We start from the raw sequence: 7,136 nt of genomic DNA on the forward strand, positions 1-7,136 counted from the left end.
ATAGTTACTTGAATGTCATTATTTTAACCTGGCAAAACACAGCCAGACTATGTTAATAATATGGCACACTTAGATTTATTTTTGTCAGCCTCATAGTAATGATTTAAAACACCTCTACACCTCTGCAGGCTTGTGCAAAATTCCAGAATTGAATTGAAACTGGCTCTTAAATTCCAATTCAATTTCACTTGCATTTCAATTGAGGTAGCAAACAGGAAGCAGAATTGCAATTCGAATTGTGCACAACCCTGCACCTCTGGCCTCACACTGACACTTACAATATATGGGCGTGGGTTCAAATAGATGTTTTTCAACCACTAGAATACATGTCCTTATCCATTCCCAGTAGTATGGCCACTTAACATTAACATTTCAAAGCTAATATAAACCAGCCATGCTGTTGTTCTTCATCTAGTAGGCCTACTGTACATTATGGCTCCATTGTCACATCAAGGTTAAAGGATGGTGGTGGATTATACATCAGCCCTGGGAAAATGTGTCATTGTTCAGATGTAGATACAACTTAAAAATGCAAAACAGGTGCAAAGTATGAGAGAAATTGCGTCCCCCCACTCGGATTCATACTGCATTGACACAATTTTTTTCCACAGCATATCATTGGAACAGAGCCCGTGAGGTGACATGAAAAAAAAACGAAGGTAAAAAAAAAAAAGGTATGTACTTGGGACAAACACTGACTAGGTTTGCAAGATCTTGAGTTTGTTTTGCGAGATCTCGAGTTTCTTTTGCGAGATCTTGACTTTCTTTTGCGAGATATTGAGTTTGTTTTGCGAGATTTCGAGTTTTTATTTTGCGAGATCTTGACTTTCTTTTGCGAGTCTCGCAAATCCATCAATGCAACCACTAGAAATGTTCCGGAGAGCTTTAGCCACTGGAATTACGTTGCCGTTCCTTATTTTGGCATCTGCGTTGGTCTGAGGTTGCGTTCCACACTGACAAGCCAACCTAGTCATCGCTCCTACACATCACAAGTTTCGTTTCCCTTTCTTTAACTTGTTTAGCTGTATTCTCCAGTGAGTCAAGACCAGAAGTTAACGTTACCACACACGCACAGTGATAGTCTTTTGATTTTAGACAGGGCCGGTCCTACGTTATTCTGTGCCGGGGAGCAACACCCACGACCGCAACAGCCATTATGGCCTATAGCCTAAGCACGCAGCACAGGCGAGCACAGGCTACCAGGAGAAACATCAACCAATTCAGATCAATTAGTTAAAATAATATAGATGAACCATACAATTGCAAGCGACCATGCCACAGCGGGCTACTGTATTAATGTCATCGTTGTCCTACCGTATCCTCGAACTCGTCTGTTGCCCGAACGTGAAGCCAAGAACCATAGGCCTACATTATTTGCGTTCTCTCCCTCCTTTTTTGTAGGCTATTTTCTATCCTCTGTTTATGTTCTTTTTTCTGGCTACCAAATTTGTTTACAGACATTTTCCCATTAGTTTTGTTTACCAAGCATACGCCAGAGCTAATGACCGGGCCTGTCTACTTGTCAGTCTTGCCCGTCCAATTAGAGGGCTTTCCTTCGTTTACGTTCACCATCTAAAAAAGACGCGCAAGTCAACACTGCTGATAGTTCAAGAATCAGTAAAATCGTGTAGGCTACAGCCGGCAGCTCCGTAATTGTCAGGTGTGATGAAACGCGTTCATATTCCACTTTTTATGTCATAAACGCTGCATGCCTATGAAAAAGAATTTCAGTAGGATTGTCCGATGGTCAAGCTGTTGCTTCAATTTGTGTTTTAATTTATGCGACGCACCGATGCTGGGTCATGCAGTTTTGCGCAAGTTTAGAATGTTTAGCCGACAGCATAATGTGTAATTTTTGTACAATAAGTTCCCCTTTTCATGTCATGAATGTAACATGCCTATGATAAGGATTTGAAGTTGTCCAATACGGTCAATCTATTGTCTCAATTGTGTTTCATGTAGATAGATAGATAGATAGATAGATAGATATATAGATAGATACTTTATTGATCCCTAGGGGAAATTCAAGACGCACCCAAGCTATGCATTGTTTTGCTCCAGTTGAAAATGTCTCTGCGTAATTTGTCAGCTGTGATCAAATGCCTTCAATAAATTCCACTTTTATGTCATAAATATAACATGCCTATGATTAATGTTTGTATGGCCACCCATTTGAACATTTCTGTCTACGCTACCGAGAACAGAATCTCTCAACCTCACGTCTTGACAGGTCACGTCTAACGTAGCCTACTACTCCCCACGGGGGAGGGGTAACTTTTGATAATTTTTTTTAAAAAATAAATCGTATCAGCCAATAGGGAAACTGCCAGAAACAACAAGCAACAACGCTTTAAGCTGGTAAGTGAGACACATCGATGAATGCACACTTAATGCAGAATCACCGTAATACGGAGCACAGGAGGTGTCATTGCAAGATATTTTTTGGTATATATCCAGAAAACGTGCACTCATTTTACTAAATTGTGCGCACATTTTTACTAAATTGTACTCTCAATTTAGTATATCGTGCTCACGATTTAGTAAAACATGCGCACGATTTAGTAAATTGTGCGCACGTTTTACTAAATAGTGCGCTCATTTGACTAAATTGTGCCCTCATTTTAATTGTTGTAAATTGAGTGCACAATTTAGTAAAACGCATCGACGTTTTTACTAAACTGAGCGCGACAATTTAAAAAATCTTGACGTTTTGACTAAATCCTGGAGCACAATTTAGTAAAATAAAGCGTTTATTTAATTATTTATTTGTTCTGCCCCCCCCCCCCAGACTGGGCCCGGTGCTGTTGCTTCCGTTGCTTCCCTTTGCGTCTCTTTCAGTGATTTCGCCGACAATGACACTGCAGCCTGGCCTGCATTTATGTTAACGTTTGTGGTTCTGCATTGATGGATTTGCGAGATCCCGCAAAACAAACTCGAGATCTCGCAAAACAAACTCGAGATCTCGCAAAAGAAACTCGAGATCTCGCAAAACAAACTCAAAATCTCGCAAAAACAAACTCAAGATCTCGCAAACCTAGTTAATGTTTGTCACAAGAACATACCTTTTCTTAGTATTTTTTTTTTCATGTCACCTCACGGGCTCCGTACCATTGGCTACATCAAAGGAGACCTAAATGAAATTGTTTATGATAGAGATAAATATACCAGCTCTTTTGAGAACCACATATTCATGTTCTGTAGGCCTACTGATCAAGTCCAATGTGGTGCTATCTTTATATAATATTATGCTAATCCTTACATTAGTATGCGCACCTGGGTTGTTATAGTGAACTAATATTGACAAACTACACCGAGAAAAGTAAGTGAATGTAAATACAATATTATAGATAATTAGACTGTGATTGAGGATGAGATTAGGACATGTTTAGAAATGTAATATTACAAAAAAAAAAAAACATTGTTATAGTTGCATTCTACCTATTTTACCTAAAGCAGCAGTAATAATAGTTTATATGCATCAGGCACAGCATAGACAATATTACAGAAAGAGGGTTTAGGAGAGCCATCCACAAGTTTAGTGTAATTGCCTTTGGAGTTGGTTCAACCTGGCCTTAGCCTTAACAATGACTAATGATGGCATGAAACACGCATGTATATGGGGCCTTAATTTAACTTGGATAATGTAATTTATTTTTTTTTTTTATTTATTACTTCTGTTTAGCTGTGCTGATAGAGAATATTGTGGTACAGTGCTTCACAATTACTTCTGAATATATTTGTATGTAGGGGCCACCGGCCCATTACATAATCCATAAGCAAGTCTGATCATTATGTCCATCTGTCATAAGTGTGTGTTGAGGGAAACCAGACTATTCAGCGCACCTGTGGCCTTCGGAGGCCCCTGATGTTGTGCAGCTATGGCTGACTTCAAAGCTTGTTCACCCAGCTGCCTTTTAAGATGCTCTGGAAGAGAGCTACTTCATTTTGAGAGATACTTGATGGAAAAATATGGAGGATAACATGATCTCAGGGATGGTTAAGGGCTCGTATCACAGATGTTGACAGATTAAGGAGAAATTCCATTAAGGGAGTGAGCTTCTCAGTACACTTGTTTAGTCTTAAAAAGAAGTGAGAGCAATGCAGATGTGAAAGGAACTTAAAGACATACCTTGGCAAATAATAGTCTAAAGCATTCATATTTTCATTCTATATTGATCTACTTTTGCACACAACTTCACAAGACCTGGTGCTAGGGCTCAGTTGTGTTTCTAAGTGATATCAAGTGACCTAGAGGGCTGAAATGTGGTCAGTTCAGAGATGCTTGTAATCCGGCAGAAAGAAAAAACTATATTCTAGCCTCTGTAACTCTTTGTGAGTACATCACACATTTATTTTGACTGTTTCCTACGAAAACTGGAGGTTCTCAGCTTTCTATAGAGGTCCAAACATTTGATGGTAGGCCCCAAAAGAGGTGGGAACAATGCCCTTGTAAATAGGCACAGTGCAATTTCAGGCAAAAACTTGAAATTTGTATTGAGATTTAAAGAGTTAAAGAGTATTGATAGTGAGAGAGACACAATTCTGCCTTCTATTATGTCCTCTTATCTATGTCCTCTTGAACCCATTATTTTAAGGTAAAAAAAAAACATTGTGTGGCTTTAATGCAAACACATACATTTCATGTAAAGATTAACATACAGTATACATGTTATGTACATAAAACATAAAGTATTTAGATACTGCACCCATACACACAACAATGATAAGCTACAAACCCACACTACAACATCAAACACCTCCCCTTTAATGGCTTTCCAGTTCATGGTGAACAGGTCAGATATCAAAATGATTCTGCCCTTTACGATCACAAAAAGAGAAATAAAAAAAAAACATGCACTCTTCTTTTCCATCACGTGACTCTACCGTAGATGGTGCCCACAGATGTAGCTGCAGAGGTGGTTGGTTGCTAGGGTTACACTGTGTTTTTCCCCTCCCCTTACCAAACGCTTTGCAGCAGCAGTGATAAGATTGGAGAGTCGCGGGCAGGATAGATAAGCGGGTCCCTGAGAATGGATTTCCGATGGGGTGCAGAGGGGCTGCCAGCCACAGATAAAGCATCTGGGTAGAAAAGTGAGGTGTCATTCAGCCAGATGAGGCCTCTGACATCACTTTGGATCGCCAACTCAGAGAGCAGCAACACAACCAAGCTCAACCCCGAAATCTCCAGATTCACGAGAGATTGGGGTTTAGAGATCTGATAGCACCTCAGGATGCTGATCAATGATTATAGTATGAGCCAAGGTGAGAAGCTGTAGTAGTCCACAGCGAAGTTTTATGCCACATATGGAGGGTGGTGGTGGGTGAGTGGGGTATTAGGAGCTAAACAAAATCCAAATGGTGTATTTGATGTGGAACAGCTCAAATTTTAGGCACAACTCTGTCGGAGGACAGAAAAATATCAGCATCTTAATATTTAGTGCTGATATCAGATCTCTAAGGGATATTTACCAATTAATATAAATGAAAAAGAATAAAAAAAAATATGTCTGAAAGCATAAATAAAATACAGTGTCATTTTTGCCATCTTTTGCGCATGTTCCTGGCCCCTAGATAGAGACATGACCGTAAATAAATCTGATATAATTATTATGAAATGATACTGCTGGTCATGAGTGATTAACTTTAATTTGCCATGCAAAGCATTGTTCATTGAAGTATTTGCCAATGTTACTAAATAAAAACTTTCAGAGAACACATAAGATATCGGGGTAACACTTTACTTTCAGTTTCTACATACTGTAAGATCATAACCCTAACACTAACCCTAACTTGTTATGACAAAAGCCGAATGACACTTGACAGAAGCGAGTGACAGAAGCGTTGTCATAAACGTTGACATATAAACTTGTTTATAATGTTTATGACACGTAGCTACCTTCAAGTAAAGTGTAACTGATATCGGAAAGACATTTATTTTTGATGTTTTCATATGGATGAAATATGACCATATGTAGTTCAGAAGACTACAACAGACCTATCACCTTAAACATTTTTAAACTACTGCTTAATTGTAAATATGACATGGAGGATCATTCCAAGAATAACGAATGCCTTGTAAACTTGTTATAAATATATATATATATATATATATATATATATATATATATATATATATATATATGGGGTGTGACTTGAGCAGACATCCAGCAAGGCAGGGAGAACACTTCAACATTTCACACTTTTACATCAGAAACCTGCGTCTGAATTCCATCCTCAGGATTATATTTGGATTTTCAAATGTATTTATTTTTCAGTCCCTTTTAAATCGCTGTGAGAAACTGGAAGATCTCATTCATGTGAGAGTGAGGCTAAAAAGTCATTAACTGGTAGGATGGTATGAAATTATCTCTCTGTCTCTCTTGCTCACTCTCCCTCTCTTACACACACACACACACACACACACACACTTGCTCACACCAGTTGTGTTTCTCAGCTGCGTGAGAAAGCTGTGACTCCCGAAGACTGCAGTGATGTTCAGATTAAAGAAGAAGAACAAGATGCAAAAAAAAAGATGAGTTCCTAGTAACCAGCCGGCAACAGCGCTCCATCAGATTGGCTTATCACAATCTCCTTCTCATTTCGGAGTATTTTTTTTCTCTTTTCAAATCTGTGTCTCTCGCTCCCACTACCCACCTCCCCCATCTCCATCTGGTTCTCCGACGGCATTAGTTTGCTGATGGCATCGATGGAGGGCGAAGCCTCCAAGTTGGCCTTCTTTTTTATTAGTTAATGCTCGGGAAGACCAGCCTCTGATGAAGAAGGAGTGCTAATCAAGCGGCACTACCAGGCGCCAGTGAAGATAGCATCTCGAAATTGTGTTTCATTTCAACTCTGGAGTCCAATCCACTTGCCGAAATGAGAATGGCATGCACCTATAAAAGACAAAATTCCTATTGTCAGAAAAATAGCTGATAACAGGAGACAGTGGTTTTAACATTTTATCTGCAAAAGGGCTCAAGGGCTGCGGCTGTATTGTGCGTGTGTGTGTGTGTGTGTGGGGGGGTCGTTTCCAAAATCCTTGCAGAGAATGTGGCCTTGGTTCCCTTGAGAGGCCATTTTAAATGTCAATAATCTCTTCTATTCAAAAGCCTACATCGGTGAAGAGGTTTGTGGGT

Source organism: Alosa alosa, chromosome 11, assembly GCF_017589495.1.
Source record: "Alosa alosa isolate M-15738 ecotype Scorff River chromosome 11, AALO_Geno_1.1, whole genome shotgun sequence".
Classification (NCBI taxonomy): Eukaryota; Metazoa; Chordata; class Actinopteri; order Clupeiformes; family Clupeidae; genus Alosa; species Alosa alosa.